Source organism: Thalassophryne amazonica, chromosome 6 (assembly GCF_902500255.1).
Source record: "Thalassophryne amazonica chromosome 6, fThaAma1.1, whole genome shotgun sequence".
NCBI classification, from domain to species: domain Eukaryota; kingdom Metazoa; phylum Chordata; class Actinopteri; order Batrachoidiformes; family Batrachoididae; genus Thalassophryne; species Thalassophryne amazonica.
Genome location: NC_047108.1, coordinates 122,653,575 through 122,670,967, shown reverse-complemented (window position 1 = coordinate 122,670,967; position 17,393 = coordinate 122,653,575).

The following is a 17,393-nucleotide window of genomic DNA, read 5'->3' as shown; positions in this document are numbered from 1 at the left end:
TTGACTCCTGCCTATACTGAGCTGATAGAGGATTACTCCCGCAACAGGTTTGCCACATTGAGCAGATTGTCTGATGAAGGGCTGGTGCCCGAAACGTCACATGTTTTTTGTTAAATGCAGCCTCTTTTTGTGTTGGAGCGCTGTGGCTGTGCGGATCATTTTGGTTTTTATTTTTGGCATGTTTTTTTTTTTTTTGGTCCTGTTTTGGATGTGCGTGTCTTTGTTGTATTACTTATATTCAAGGCTATCCATATTTTACTGCACAGCAGGTTGGCCATGGGGATAAGGAGTTCTAAACCTGGGTTCGATTCTCCATCAAGCTATCTGTCTGTGTGACAGGAAAAGAAACTTTACCTTCATCTGCTTCTGAAATGGCACCAGCCTTGGCTGGTGAAGGAACACAAGATGGACTGACGTTCCATCCAGGGGGAATCATAGTAGAAGGCTGCATTGCAATTGGGTCCCACCGGGTCCTGCGGTTCCCAACGGGCGGGAGCGGGTGGCTAAAAATAAAACACTGCGGGAACAGAAGTGACAAGATGACTCAGTCAACAAAGGAGAATAGTGTAAAGTATGCGTGTCCATACGCTACTTTCATCTTAAATGATTTAACAGGAGCAGAGGACACTACAGGAGCGAACAGAGAGAGACACAAACACAGCACAGCGCGTCTATGTCTGTCTGTGTCACAGCGCAGCAAGTTACTGCATGGTCTGAACTGAACTGTCACATGAAACTGTCAACCAAATAGTAACGCTATTCCTCATCAGTACATCAAAAGACATACAGGCCAGGGATTCAACAAAGCAAACAGTCCCATGAATGTCTTTATTAATAAGCCTAAATGACATGTATTCTTCCACGGGATGGGAAAATACACAAAATCAATACATCTTTGTTATTGTGCGCTCAGTGTTTCGCGGGTGTGGAGGAAGACTGGACACACCCATTGCGGGAGCAGGCATGACTGTAACAGACACGTTGCGGGTGCAGGCGGGAATGGTCAAAAATTTCAGCGGAGTGGATGGGAGTGGGATGAAGAATATAGTCCTGTGCAGGGCTCTAAATCATAGGACCTATATCTAGAACTAAAAAGATACTTACACCGCTGACTAACTGCCAGTTTAGATAATGCAGTCATTGAGAAGTGATACATTTTTCATCATTTGATACTGCACACAGGTGTATTCACTTCTGTTATATACTGTGTGTAATGTTTGCAAAATGAACATTTAACTTACGTTAGCAACTTTTCCAGCCTTTTTGCAATTATACAGAATATTTTAGTCATCACTTTTGTTTGGTGGATGATTTAGGGAGAGCAGGTTTAATTTACTCTGACCTTGGATGCATTAGTGTTTGTGAAAGTTCTAGACTATAAAATTCTTGAGCTTGACGTTGGGTGAACTCCACATAATGATGGCAGTTGGTTTTCCTGGAAAAGCAGTGCTTAAAGAGCACTCATATGTTCAAAAGGTTTGAAAGAAAGTGCTGCGTTGCTGAAATGTCTCCTTGCCATCCTGCTGGAGAAATCCCAGAGGGAGCCGTGGGTCGGACTCATATTGGGCTAAAGTGAGGACGAATGCACAAGTGTAGACACTGGCAAGTGAATACAAGACTTTTTGAATTAGATGCAGAAGATAATACTGTATGGGATTTTGTGAAAGCGCACTACCGAGCGGGCGTCATACTGCCTGTTTCCAGACACGAAGTGTCTGCAAGAAATTATCTTAAGATGTTTGAAGCCTATGAGACAAAACACACGTCCAAATAACAAACAAATCAATCAATCAATTTTATTTATATAGCGCCAAATCACAACAAACAGTTGCCCCAAGGCGCTTTATATTGTAAGGCAAGGCCATACAATAATTACGTAAAAACCCCAATGGTCAAAACGACCCCCTGTGAGCAAGCACTTGGCGACAGTGGGAAGGAAAAACTCCCTTTTAACAGGAAGAAACCTCCAGCAGAACCAGGCTCAGGGAGGGGCAGTCTTCTGCTGGGACTGGTTGGGGCTGAGGGAGAGAACCAGGAAAAAGACATGCTGTGGAGGGGAGCAGAGATCAATCACTAATGATTAAATGCAGAGTGGTGGATACAGAGCAAAAAGAGAAAGAAACACTCAGTGCATCATGGGAACCCCCCAGCAGTCTAAGTCTATAGCAGCATAACTAAGGGATGGTTTAGGGTCACCTGATCCAGCCCTAACTATAAGCTTTAGCAAAAAGGAAAGTTTTAAGCCTAATCTTAAAAGTAGAGAGGGTGTCTGTCTCCCTGATCCGAACTGGGAGCTGGTTCCACAGGAGAGGAGCCTGAAAGCTGAAGGCTCTGCCTCCCATTCTACTCTTACAAACCCTAGGAACTACAAGTAAGCCTGCAGTCTGAGAGCGAAGCGCTCTATTGGGGTGATATGGTACTATGAGGTCCCTAAAATAAGATGGGACCTGATTATTCAAAACCTTATAAGTAAGAAGAAGAATTTTAAATTCTATTCTAGAATTAACAGGAAGCCAATGAAGAGAGGCCAATATGGGTGAGATATGCTCTCTCTTTCTAGTCCCCGTTAGCACTCTAGCTGCAGCATTTTGAATTAACTGAAGGCTTTTCAGGGAACTTTTCGGACAACCTGATAATAATGAATTACAACAGTCCAGCCTAGAGGAAATAAATGCATGAATTAGTTTTTCAGCATCACTCTGAGACAAGACCTTTCTAATTTTAGAGATATTGCGTAAAAGCAAAAAAGCAGTCCTACATATTTGTTTAATATGCACTTTGAATGACATATCCTGATCAAAAATGACTCCAAGATTTCCCACAGTATCACTAGAGGTCAGGGTAATGCCATCCAGAGCAAGGATCTGGTTAGACACCATGTTTCTAAGATTTGTGGGGCCAAGTACAATAACTTCAGTTTTATCTGAGTTTAAAAGCAGGAAATTAGAGGTCATCCGTGTCTTTATGTCTGTAAGACAATCCTGCAGTTTAGCTAATTGGTGTGTGTCCTCTGGCTTCATGGATAGATAAAGCTGGGTATCATCTGCGTAACAATGAAAATTTAAGCAATGCCGTCTAATAATACTGCCTAAGGGAAGCATGTATAAAGTGAATAAAATTGGTCCTAGCACAGAACCTTGTGGAACTCCATAATTAACCTTAGTCTGTGAAGAAGATTCCCCATTTACATGAACAAATTGTAATCTATTAGATAAATATGATTCAAACCACCGCAGCGCAGTGCCTTTAATACCAATGGCATGCTCTAATCTCTGTAATAAAATTTTATGGTCAACAGTATCAAAAGCAGCACTGAGGTCTAACAGAACAAGCACAGAGATGAGTCCACTGTCTGAGGCCATAAGAAGATCATTTGTAACCTTCACTAATGCTGTTTCTCTACTATGATGAATTCTAAAACCTGTGTTGTGAAAGTGTAGGGACACGGACCCACAACAGGGGGCGTAAATGAACGGACAATGGAGGAAGTCAAATATCAACACTTTACTGTTGTGAAACAAGCACAACAATCACAACCAATAATAATAATTGTAGCGATAAGTCAATCACAACGGTGTCGTGTGGGCAGGCTCGAAGGTAGGAGACGTCCGTCCAAGCCGAACCGGAACCACACGATTTCCTCCGCCACCGAACCCCGGGAATACTGGAGCCGCCAAGTCCCGAACTCCAGGTGGCCACTGCCTCCGCTTGTCGGATCCGGTACTGCTGGCGAGGAACAGAAACAGTCAGATGTGGGTGCGTCTGCACCCAGCAACACGTGGGGTGAAACACCACCTCCACCTCTAGTCAGGAAAAACACTGCAGGAATGTAAGTACTTATCCGTGTAGCAATCTCCTGCTGTTCTTCTCTCTGTACAAAGGCAAAAAGTATTTTCTAGTCAAAGAATAATTCGCTGGCTGGATATGTTACCTTCTGGGTCGAACGATATCTCGGCAAAGAGGTGGAGATGTCGTCTGGCTGATATACCGACACTGAGCCGACGAATGGTGACAGCTGTCAAAGATGATGAGCGGCAGCTGTCACTCTGGCTGCTCCTGTGAGGCGGCAGCGCCCTCTGGTGCCTGGAGCCCGCACTCCAGGCAGGGTGCCCTCTGGTGGTGGTGGGCCAGCAGTACCTCCTCTTCAGCGGCCCACACAACAACCTGACTGAAACTCTTCAAATAGACCATTCCTCTGCAGATGATCAGTTAGCTGTTTTACAACTACCCTTTCAAGAATTTTTGAGAGAAAAGGAAGGTTGGAGATTGGCCTATAATTAACTAAGATAGCTGGGTCAAGTGATGGCTTTTTAAGTAATGGTTTAATTACTGCCACCTTAAAAGCCTGTGGTACATAGCCAACTAATAAGATAGATTGATCATATTTAAGATCGAAGCATTAAATAATGGTAGGGCTTCCTTGAGCAGCCTGGTAGGAATGGGGTCTAATAGACACGTTGATGGTTTGGATGAAGTAACTAATGAAAATAACTCAGACAGAACAATCTGAGAGAAAGAGTCTAACCAAATACCGGCATCACTGAAAGCAGCCAAAGATAACGATACGTCTTTGGGATGGTTATGAGTAATTTTTTCTCTAATAGTTAAAATTTCATTAGCAAAGAAAGTCATGAAGTCATTACTAGTTAAAGTTAAAGGAATACTCGGCTCAATAGAGCTCTGACTCTTTGTCAGCCTGGCTACAGTGCTGAAAAGAAACCTGGGGTTGTTCTTATTTTCTTCAATTAGTGATGAGTAGTAAGATGTCCTAGCTTTACGGAGGGCTTTTTTATAGAGCAACAGACTCTTTTTCCAGGCTAAGTGAAGATCTTCTAAATTAGTGAGACGCCATTTCCTCTCCAACTTACGGGTTATCTGCTTTAAGCTGCGAGTTTGTGAGTTATACCACGGAGTCAGGCACTTCTGATTTAAAACTCTCTTTTTCAGAGGACAGCATCCAAAGTTGTCTTCAATGAGGATGTAAAACTATTGACGAGATACTCTATCTCACTTACAGAGTTTAGGTAGCTACTCTGCACAAATAATAATATCAGTTCAGCATCATCGAAAGCATATAACCTTCAATCAATGTGACAAGCAAATGATGACAGTAGTGTGAAGTGTGCTTCAAAGCATGCTGGGAGGTGAGGAACGGCGTCTCGAGGAACCCCAGGAAGTCCTATTGAGCTTTGGGGCCCAATTATCGCTCATCCATCTTTAATGTCTCATCCATTGTCTCCATCTCCACTGACAGAAACGCACTCACTGCATAATTATTGTCACAGCTGTTGTTCAAACTGCAGGAATCAGACTTTCCAACATGCACACGCACGCACACAGAAAGTAAAGCTACCACAAATTGTACTCTGATTTCTAAGCTAAAGTTTGGTTATTTAGGGATTGAACAGAACTTTGGTCATGTATAGATGGAAATAGGATTTGCTCATTTAGCGTTCAAACTGGAGTTTGGTCATCACTTGGGTGATGACCTTTGACTCCAGTGACCTTGTCATTTGCCAAAAAAAAAAAAAACCTCAAACAACAGCCTGAAGAGAAATTCCAGCCTCAGCCTTCATCTCCATACCAAGATTGGTGAAAATCCAACAAAGGAACCCGGGTGGAACAGGAGAGCAGACAGTAACTCAAGCATTGCTCAGATTACCGCATGATGTCCTATTTGAAGAGATTCTCACATGCTTTTCTTTGCAACTAACTCTAAGCCAGTTTCTCTCTTGCTTCACACGCTGAAGATTAAAGTTTTCTATCAGCCTTCGTGCCAGAATGCAAGAATGCTCACTGCTTTGTGCAAGTTAAGGGAAGCATAAAACACGCTGGCCTTCAATTTGGACATTGACAAAGCAGCTGAAGTGCTACTGGATAAGAGCTCAAAGGCACGAGCACCCAAGACTCATTAAAATAAATGAAGAGCTGCATACACAAAACCAAGGGCTTTGGTTAAACAAAGCTCAGCTGCATGGCAGAGTTGCTGTGCATGATTAGAAACAGAAGCAATGATGTGTTGGAACTTATATAATGTGGCAAATAATACATTTGAAGGAAGGACAAAGCACTTATTGAACAGTGTACCTTCAGTTATTTAGAAATCCCTGAGCTGATGTATTGAGTAGGATTTCAGATGAACAGCATCAGTCACTCAGGCTGCACTTAAGTATTCCCCATTTAATTATGGCTATCAAAGTGGGACATATTAATCTGTGGGGATTACTGAAAAACTCATAACAACATGCAAATAAAACGCAAGGTATTTTAAAAACTCTGGCACAAACAACATTTTGCTATTGCAATTATTTAATGTGGAAAGGATTAACATTTATATTTCTATGCAGGGTTGTTCCTAATGCTGTATAAAGGTCATGCCAGTTACAGCAAAAACCTATTTCTTTGCCATTGTTATAAAAGTCTGTCTGCACACATTTAAAGATTTGCATGAAAATGTCCCCCAAAGAAAATGAATTTTTCCAGCTCTGATGCAAAAACTGATTTGTCTAAAGAAAAATGAGTTAAAAATGATCTGCAGAGATAAGGCATATTGTGTTCTGTGGTAGTTGTTCAAACTTGCAGTTAATCTGACTGGAACAATGTGGAGTTCAGATAATATTCAGATAATCTACATGTGTGATGGAGTAAATATCCCGTCAGAATGAGAGGTACATTAATGTGTTATCTGGATTCTACAAAAGGTGTAAGAATGTGAAATAGATTTAGTTCTACAAAGAAAAATGTGAAAAGAGAGAACAATCTCACCATCACAGACACAGAGACCGCTCCAGGTTTGACGCCACAGTCTGTGAAGGAGGATTGGGTGAGGTCTCACGCTCTTCAGCACACTTCCTGAGGTAATTCGGTTTTTGGTGACTTTAATGAAGTAATGACAGTGGATTTGGTGTCCCTCACACCTTGTGTTAGTGAGCTGTCACGTTATGCTAATTGTCTAATCAGCTTCTGCTGCAGTGGAGATTTGAACTGAGTTGTTCCGTGCCTGCAGGGTGAGAAGCTGATGTATAGCTTTAAGCCAGGAAGTGTTTGCTGATTGAGTGCACCTTTGAGTTGTGTCTCTCTGTGTGGAGTTGGACTCACCTCCATGTTTTCTTTCTTCACAGACTCGGTTTGTTGCGGCCACCTGGGGGGTGTCGGCGGGGTCCCTGGGTCCGAACTGCTGTGGCTCCGGACTGTTTGCGCTGTTGAGAGCACGCCGTGTTTCCACCTCACCAGACCGTGGACTTTTTAGTTGTTTAGCACTGCACATACTGTTATGTTTATTAAATTCTGTTATCTTTTGAACCGTGCTCTGCTTATTTCGTGCTGCGTCCTGTCAAACACTGGGTCGGTGCTCAGACCGCGTCCGAAACATAACAGAATTCCTTTGATTCACACGCTGCTCCAGACGGCGCGCGTTGCTTTATCAAAATTTTTTCTGGACCTGTGAGGAATATCCGAGTGGACACTATTCGAGAAATTAAGCTGGTTTTCGGTGAAAAGTTTAACGGCTGATGAGAGATTATTGGGTGTTTCTGTCGCTGTAAGGACTTCCCACGGAGTGGGACGTCGTGCAGCGCTTCCAGGCACCACCATCGGCCTGTTTCGACCTGAAAACATCCTAATTTAAGGCTTAATTCACCCAGGACGTCGTGAGAGAACAGAGAAGATTCAAAAGAGGCTGGCATGAGGACTTTATGCGGACATTCCACTGTTTAAGGACATTTTTTAATGAAAGACGTGTGCGCAAATTCGCCGAGTCGTTTCCGTGACGACTCTGCAAATCTGTGTGCGCCGCGACAGGAAAAACACCTCCGTGTTGAAAACCATTTGTAAAATTCAGGCGGCTTTTGATGGCTTTCAACAAGTGAGTAACTGAGAAATTGTTTAACAGCTTGGGCATGTTCCAGCTTGCCCGTTAAGGTTTCCAACGGAGGTGTTTTTCCTGTCGCGACCCCCCACGGTCGGGTCCGGCCCGACATGCGACTCTGCCCGCACGTTCTTTCATTACAAAATGTCCGTTAACAATGGAATGTCCGAATAAACTCCTCATGCCGACTTCTTCTAAAAGTTCTCTGTTCTCTGACGACTTACTGGGTCAACAGAGCCTGAAATGTGGAAGTTTTCAACTTGAAATGGCGAGACGCTGCCGCCTCGAAGCGCAGATCGCCGTCAGGCGCCGTGGGCCGTCCTTACGGCAACACTACCAGACCAAAATCTCTCATCAGCCGTTAAAATTTTTACCGAAAACCAGCTGAATTTATTGAATGGTGTCCACTCAGTTGTGCCTTACAGTTTTGAAAAAATTTTGATCAAACAAAGCATTAGCCATTCCTAAACAATGAAAAAATTAGATGAGAGGGTGGGCGACTCCTCACTCAAAGACTGCACACAGGCGAATGACGTAACCGACAGGCGTGAAAAAACTCTCGCATGCCCACGAGGGTTCAAGCATGTCTGATGTAATCACACGTGATTCAAATCCATATGGTTTTTAAAAAAAAATAATAAGGTCGGATACTTTTCTAATAGACCTCGTACTACATCTAAAAACACTGCTTTGTAACCAGATAACACCTCTGAAGTGATTTACAAGACATTATCCAGAGATGTTACACACGCACACACACACACAGTCTTGTATCAAGTACCTCGAAGTCTATCTTACCATAAAAGTTAAAGTCTCCTTTAAAAATATTACTTGAGTAAAAGTCTTAAAGTATCTGACATTTACTGTACTTAAGTATCGAGTAAATTTCTCATATAAAATGTACTTAAGTAAAAGTATTGAGTAAAAGTGAACGGTTAGAATTTCACACGCTCGCATCATATTAAAGATATTAAAGACTGTTCTTAAACCATCTGTGGTATTGAGCAGAGACGCTCAACAGGGGAAGACGATTATTATCAGCTTCAGGGCACAGGCAGGATTACTTTGTCCAACACCTTCCAGCTGAGCTGCAATCATGAGCCAAGCAGAATAAGGCCAAGTACTCGTCTGGCACATCATGATCTGTCTCTGTTGTCAGGTAAAATCCTAAACAAGCAGAGAGTGAAACGGCGACATGACAAAAAGCTAAGCTCTTGTGAAACAGAACAGTCATTTATTTGCCAAACAAAAGGAAAAAAAATTTAAAAACAACTTTGCAAGCATCACCACCACCAGCCACAGCAAAGCAACTAAACGTGATGCTTTTTGCACTCTTAAAAATTTCAAATAAAAATAAATAAAACAACACAGCCACACAGGCCAGTTTTGTCGATACTGAAGTTGTCCCCTTAAGTATGTGTTAACTTTGATCGTGTGTTGGACTCCAGCGGGAGCCGATCCATGTGTATGTGTGTGTGCATCAGTGTGTGCGCATTTGGAGTTCAGAGCGCAGAAAGTCCCCCTTTTCACTCTCCACAGTCTTCCTCTCCCTCAGCGGGGTACAGATTTAACCTATCCATTTTATATTTTTTTGTTTTTTAAACTTGTTTGATGTCAAACATGGCACTTGATGCTGCAGGGGTGAAAGTTGCTCTTCCAAGGCGTACCCCTGAGTACCAGCTGTAAAGGACTGTATATCTCTTCCAGGTACGACACACCGCTGCGCTCCGGCTTACTTTCACCTCTGCAAACAGGCATTGCCCAAATTTTTTCTCCTTTTTATTGCAGTAACGAGTAACGGACATGGTTAAGGGAAATGTATCAGAAGTATACATTTTATTGAGGAAATGTAGTGAAAGTCTCCAAAAATGTAAATAGCGAAGTAGAGATACATCAAAATTCTACTTAAGTACAGTAACAAAGTATTTCTACTTCATTACACTACAACACTGTATGTATATTGTATATCAAGTGGTGTCACAAAAAAAAAAAAAAAAACTGTGCTAACCTGTGTTTTCCAGCTAGGAGTAGACACTACTGTGAAGCAAAAATTAAAAATTACAACCCCATATTTGTCTTTGAAGCTAAAACAATCCACTGCAAAATGAGATTATACCAGAAATCAGAAGTAAATTCATTCAGTCAGCTCACTTTGTCTTTGGGGATTTATAGTGTAGCCCAGCTGTTTTTTGGGGAAGAGACTTCTTTACATTTATTCATGTTTCTTGGCCAAATGTTTTCACAAAGAAGTGACCTCCTGTCATTCCCCAGGGAATCATACTCATAAATAAAAGAACAATGAAACACAACTCCTTACACAAATAGTCTCCACTGGAATCATCCACATGAATAAAAGAAGAGGGAAACAAACACTATACACAAAGTGCCTCATTTATAAACCATGTGTGGTCCAGGGTTCCATTCTGACCTGGTCCTTTCTGTGTGGAGTGACCTGGGTTCCCTCCAGGTGTTCCGACTTCCTCCCACTTCCAAAGACCTACCATTTAGGTGAGGTGGAAACTTTAAATGGACTCACCCAATGATTGTTGAGATAGAATTCAGCCCTCTATGACTCTTAATAGTCCATCAGCCAGTCATCAATTTTGACCTAATCGGTACCACTTAAGGTGACTAAACAACACTTAGAATCCAGCCTCAGTGTATCATGGCCTACACAAAAATGTATGACAGCTATCCCAGGGTGGAAACTGTAGCCAGGTAGGGGTCAATGAATGAAGAATTACACAGAGGGCAAAATTTTAAAATGCTGGTGTTTTTCGCCGTCGGCGATGCATGAGCATGTCCAGCCTGCAGCGGTAAGTTGTATGAGTGTTTACTTGCCTCGAAAAGTTACAGCTAGTTAACAGACTGAAGCTGTGGATTGTGTGTTGCTGACGTTTGGAAATAAAGTCCAAGTTCAAGTGAGAAGCTGCGTTGTGCAGGCAAGTCTGTCAGCCTCCGTAGAACGTGGTGAGTGCCGTAATCCGTACTGCCTACGTACGGATTTGGTTAATTCAATAGTAATTGAATGAAAATGTGCCGCTCTGAATCCGTACTGAGGCAGTGCTCACAACGTGCGTCATCTGTACTGCTGGTGAATCCGCAGCCTGACCGCAGCGAAAGTTCTGCATGCACTAAAACCTCTACGGCGTGTCTGCGTGTGACTGCGTGCTCCTAAATTCGTACTGAGGCAGTACTTACGACGTACGGATCTCCAAATTTAGCCCACGTTTTTGCAAGTAGACTGCACGCACGTCCAAGTACGGTGGGTTGTGACCACAGCTTAATCGGAGCTGCAGAGCTCCGTGGCCGCTGAGAGAGGTTTATAACTTTTTAATGACTTGGATTCTTTGCGGGTCCTGCCTCCGTACCCCGTGACGGTACCGGAGGTGAAAGACAGTTGATTTTCAATGCGACACCACTCAGTCAAACGGGCGTATGAAAAAGTCCCCCAAAATAATTTTCAAGCACAAATAAAAGAAATGTGTACTCAGCAAACGTGCCGCAAGACAATATGAAGTTTTAAAAAAAGTAGATCCTTCCATATAAGACAAGAAAAAGGTGCAGATGCAAACTGACGTAAATCCACAAATTACAATTGGCGCAATGCATGCTGGGAGAGGGTCTTGTCCGTGACGTCTAGGCAGCATCCATGATGAGACGGACAATTTGCGGAGGGCTAAATGTTAGCTGTAAATTTGTCATTTTCAAATGAAGATTTCTCCATTGAATGACAGATCTGGACTTGCAGATTTACTTTACTACATTCAGAAGGATATCATGTGTAAATGTAAGTCATTTTTTGTTAAAAAAATCTGACTGCATTTTTTTTCAATGCAGGTCTCCTTTAAAGACATGCAGGTTAGGTGAGTTAGAAACTTTAGAATTGTCCAGGTCTCCCTTGCAAAAGAGATCTTTATCTCAATGAGACTAACCTGGTAAATAAAGGTTAAATTAAATAAAATTGGTCTCTTCAGAGAATATCTGGGTACAGATGGAATGACTTTGTGTCAAAATAAAGGTTACTTCTGGAGACTCAGATGAGAGGTACCACTTGAATTGTGGTGAAACATCAGCTATGACATTTAAGCCATGTGGTGTGTTTCTCTGTCCATGATCCAGCACATAGGTGCCTCAGTATTGAGGTCATGGGGACATTCCCATTACACCTGGCTGTGACAGGCTGTGGAGGTCACCAGCTTCTGACTCTGAAGCTGGGGACCTCCGACTAAGAGTCACAGCAGTGCTGAACAGTGCTAAGCCTCCTCCATCCAACATCACAGGAGAAGAACGGAAAGCTTTGTCAGCACTGCAAAAGGACCAAAGCATCCTTATCCTGCCAACGGATAAAGGCAGATGCACGGTGGTCCTGAACACATCGGACTACGACGCCAAGATCAACAACTTGCTCAGTGACTCCAATACATACGAACGTCTGAAGAGAGACCCCACGAGCGGCTATAAGAAGAAAATCATTAGCTACCTCCAAAACCTGGAGAAAGAGGGACTCATCGACAGGCAGACATACTACAGACTGTACCCTGGGGACGCCACTCCGTGCATCTATGGACTGCCCAAAATCCACAAACAGGATGTGCCACTCAGGCCTATTGTATGTAGCACAGATTCCATCACGTACAATTTGGCCAAGCACCTCAGGTGGATTTTGGCTCCTCTAGTGGGTAACTCAGACCACCATGTGGAGAACACACAAGATTTTGTGAACAAGATCAAGGACCTGCAGCTGGAGGCAGATGAAACAATCGTGTCATTTGATGTGACTTCGTTGTTCACCTGCATCCCCACTGCTGAGGCCATCTCAGCTGTGAGGCAGAGACTGCTGGAGGATGTGTCTCTACTTGAAAGGACCAAACTCACACCAGACCACATCTGCCAACTCTTGGAGATCTGTCTTAACACCACGTATTTCCTGTTTAGGGGGAATTACTACAGGCAGATCCATGGTTGTGCGATGGGGTCTCCGGTATCCCCCATTGTGGCCAATCTGTACGTGGAGCGAGTGGAGAAGACAGCCTTGATGTCTTTCACTGGCATCTCAACCAGTCACTGGTTCAGATATGTTGATGAGACATGGGTTAAAATCAAGCAACAGGAAGTTGAGGACTTTACAGAACACATCAACTCGGTGGACGCCAATATCAAGTTCACACGTGAGGATGCCAGAAACAACCATTTAGCCTTCTTGGACTGTGATGTTATGATTGGAGAGAACAGACAGCTCCAGACAGGGGTTTACAGAAAACCAACTCACACTGACCAATATCTGCTCTTTGGCTCAAACCACCCCCTTGAACACAAGCTCGGGGTGATCAGGACACTTCAACACAGAGCCCTACAGGTGCCCACAACTGCAGAGGGAAGGGCTAAAGGACAACAACTTGTCCGGAAAGCCCTCACAATATGTGGGTACCCACGATGGTCCCTGGACAAAGTGCAGAAGTCCCAGAGAACAAAGAGACCAGATAGACAGGAGACAGAGACAAGAAGAAGAGGAGTGTCTCTCCCTAGCAGGAGTAGGGGAAAAACTACAGAGGATCTTCAGACAGCACAAAATCCCAGTTTACTTTAAACCGGTTAACACCTTGAGACAGAAATTAGTTCACCCCAAGGACAGGATCCCTAGTTACAAACAGAGCAATGTAGTGTATTCTATCAGATGTCAGGAAAACTGTAATGAACACTACATAGGTGAGACTAAGCAACCTTTACACAAAAGGCTATACCAGCACCGCAGAGAGGGCGCCAGAGGACCTCAGTCTGCAGTTCATCTCCAACTTAAAGACACACGTTTGAGGACAAGGAAGTTAAAATATTAGCCAGAGAGAAGAAATGGTTTGAGAGAGGGGTCAAGGAGGTGAAATGTTTGAAACTCAGCCTTAACCGGGGAGGGGGTCTGAGACACGCTTTTTTTATACCCTGTTTACAATGGGGTACTCAGGTCAAAGCAGTTTCAGTCTTTTGTTCATGGTAATGAGTCATTCACGTCATCAGCAGAGTCATCAAGGAAGTTTTTCCTTCCCACTGTAGCCAAGTGCTTGCTCACAGGGGGTCGTTTTGACCGTTGGGGTTTTACATAATTATTGTATGGCCTTGCCTTACAATATAAAGCGCCTTGGGGCAGCTGTTTGTTGTGATTTGGCGCTATATAAAAAGAAAATTGATTGATTGATTGATTGATCAAGGGAGCCATCAGGAGACGGTCCGTCCCATCATTAGGAGGGACAGCTGCCCTGTCATTAGGAGGGTGTTAACTAGAGCACAATAGGTGCTAATTAGAGCTATTGTTTAGTCACTAGCCTATAGCAGTCTGCCTCTCGGTAGGAGGGGTCTGGTTAGGTTTAAAACTCCAGCTTTTGTGACTTCTTGATTATTCTTCTCTACAAGAGTCAAGACAGAAGTCAGACCACCAGAGCAAGAATTTTAGCTGAGGAAGCTTCTGTGATTTGAAGCGAAACGTCCTCGCGTCAAGCAACCCAGTCCAGTCGAAGATTCAAGCGTCTCTACTATGGAAACCACCTGGACAACTGAGAGCCTACACAGAAATATTGGACTCCCTTTTCTTCAACGATTTTACCAAAGAATTCTGAGGTGAAGACGGTCAAGGTGTCGTCATAATAAAGCTGCAGTTGTTTGAGTCCATGCTGAACTCCCACTGAAACACACTCATTGTCTCCTGACTACACACTACACAGTTATATAATGAAATATTAACCTGATACTGCTGTTTACATCAACATGTACAGTGGGGTAAAAAAGTATTTAGTCAGCCCCTGATTCTGCAAGTTCTCCTATTTAGACAAATGAGAGAGGTCTGTAATTTTCATCATAGGTACACTTCAGCTGTGAGAGACAAAATGAGAAAAAAAAAATTCCAGCAAATCACACTGTAGGATTTTTAAATAATTTATTTGTAAATGATGGTGGAAAATAAGTATTTGGTCAATAACAAAAGTTCAGCTCAATACTTTGTAACATAATCTTTGTTGCAATGACAGAGGTCAAACATTTCCTGTAAGTCTTCACCAGGTTTGCACACACTGTATCTGGTATTTTGGTCCATTCCTCCATGCAGATCTCCTTTAGAGCAGTGATGTTTTGGGGCTGTCGCTGGACAACATGGACTTTCAACTCCCTCCACAAATTTTCTATGGGGTTGAGGTCTGGAGACTGGCTCGGCCACTCCAGGACCTTGAAATGCTTTTTAAGGAGCCACTCCTTCGTTGCCCGAGCGGTGTGTTTGGGATCATTGTCATGCTGGAAGACCCGTGAGATACAGCCCATGTATCTCACAAAGAGGAAAACTCCATTCACTGGATTCTTGGCAGGAATCAGAAGCTTGCAGGGCCTGTACCACTTTCTTTGTGACTGCAAAGCATCATCTGAAAGCATCTGCAATGCTCTCACTGATGGAAGGAGGTTTTGGCTTAAAATCTCACAATACATCACCACGTTCATTCTTCCCTTAACAGTTGTCCTGTCCCCCTTACAGAAAAACAGCCCCAAAGCCCACCCCATGCTTCACAGTAGATATGGTGTTCTTGGGATGCAACTCAGCATTCGTCTTTCTCCAAACATGACTAGTTGAGTTTTTACTAAAAAGTTCTGTTCTGGTTTCATCTGACCACGATATTCTCCCAATCCTCTTCTGGATCATCCATATGCTCTCTGGCAAACTTCAGACGGGCCTGGACATGTACTGGCTCAAGCAGGGGGACACGCCTGGCACTGCAGGATTTGAGTCCCTCTCTGCGTAGTGTGTAGCCTTTGTTACTTTGGTCCCAGCTCTCTGCAGGTCATTCATCAGGTCCCTCCGTGTAGTTCTGGGATTTTTGTTCATCGTTCTCATGATCATTTTAACCCCATGGGGTGACATCTTGCATGGAGCCCCAGATCAAGGGAGATTATCAATGGTCTTGTATGTCTTCCATTTTCTTACAATTGCTCCCACAGTTGATTTATTTACACCAACCTGCTTGACTGTTATAGATTCACTCTTCCCAGCCTGGTGCAGGTCTACAGTTTTCTTCCTGGTGTGCTTCGACAGTTCTTTGGTCTTGGCCATAGTTGAGTTGGGAGTCTGACTGTATGAGGCTGTGGATAGGCATCTTTTACACAGATAACGAGTTCAAACAGGTGCCATTAATACAGGTAACAGGTGGAGGACAGAAGAGCTTCTTAAAGAAGAAGTTACAGGTCTGTGAGAGCCAGAAATCTTGCTTGTTTTGTGGGTGACCAAATACTTATTTTCCACCATAATTTACAAATAAATTCTTTAAAAATCCTACAATGTGATTTCCTGGATTTTTTTTTCTCATTTTGTCTCTCATAGTTGAAGTGTACCTATGATGAAAATTACAGACCTCTATCATCTTTCTAAGTAGGAGAATTTGCACAATCAGGGGCTGACTAAATACTTTTTTACCCCACTGTATTTAAAAACATTTCAGAGAAACTATACGGTACATGCTGTTGTCAGGAGATGTTTTATATACGGTGCATCCGGAAAGTATTCACAGCACTTTTTCCACATTTTGTTATGTTACAGCCTTATTCCAAAATGGATGAAATTATTTTTTTCCTCAAAATTCTACACACAATACCACATAATGACAATGTGAAATGTGACAATGTTTTTTGCATTTAATTAAAAATATTTTGAATAAAAAGTATTCACAGCCTTTGCCATGTAGCACAAAATTGATACCGTTTCCACTGATCATCCCTGAGATGTTTCTGCAGCTTAATTGTAGTCCACCTGGGGCAAATTCAGTTGATTGGACATGGTTTAGAAAGGCACACACCTGTCTACATGTAAGGTCCCACAGCTGAAAGTACATGTCAGAGCACAAACCAAACATGAAGTCAAAGGAATTGTCTGTAGACATCTGAGGCAGGATTGTCTCGAGACACAAATCTGGGGAAGGGTACAGAAACATTTCTGCTACTTTGAAGGTCCCAATGATTACAGTGGCCTCCATCATCTGTATATTGAAGAAGTTCGGATCCACCAGGACTCTTCCTAGAGCTGGCTGCCCATCTAAAATGAGTGATCAGGGGAGAAGGACCTTAGTCAGGGAGGTGACCAGGAACCCGATGGTCAGAACTTCAGCATTCCTCTTTGGAGAGAGAAGAACCTTCCAGAAGGACAACCATCCCTGCAGCAATCCACCAAACAGGCCTGTGTGGTAGAGCAACCAGACGGACGCCACTCCTTAGTAAAAGGCACACGACAGCCCACCTGGAGTTTGCCTAAAGGCACCTGAAGGACTCTCAGACCATGAGAAACAAAATTCTCTGGACTGATGAAACAAAGATTGAACTCTTTGGTGTGAATGTCAGGTGTCATGTTTGCAGGAAACCAGGCACTACAGTGAAGCATGGTGGTGGCAGCGTCATGCTGTGGGGATATTTTTCAGCAGCAGAAACTGGGAGACTAGTCAGGACTGAGGGAAAGATGAATGCAGCAATGTACAAAGACATCCTGGTTGAAAACCTGCTCCAGAGC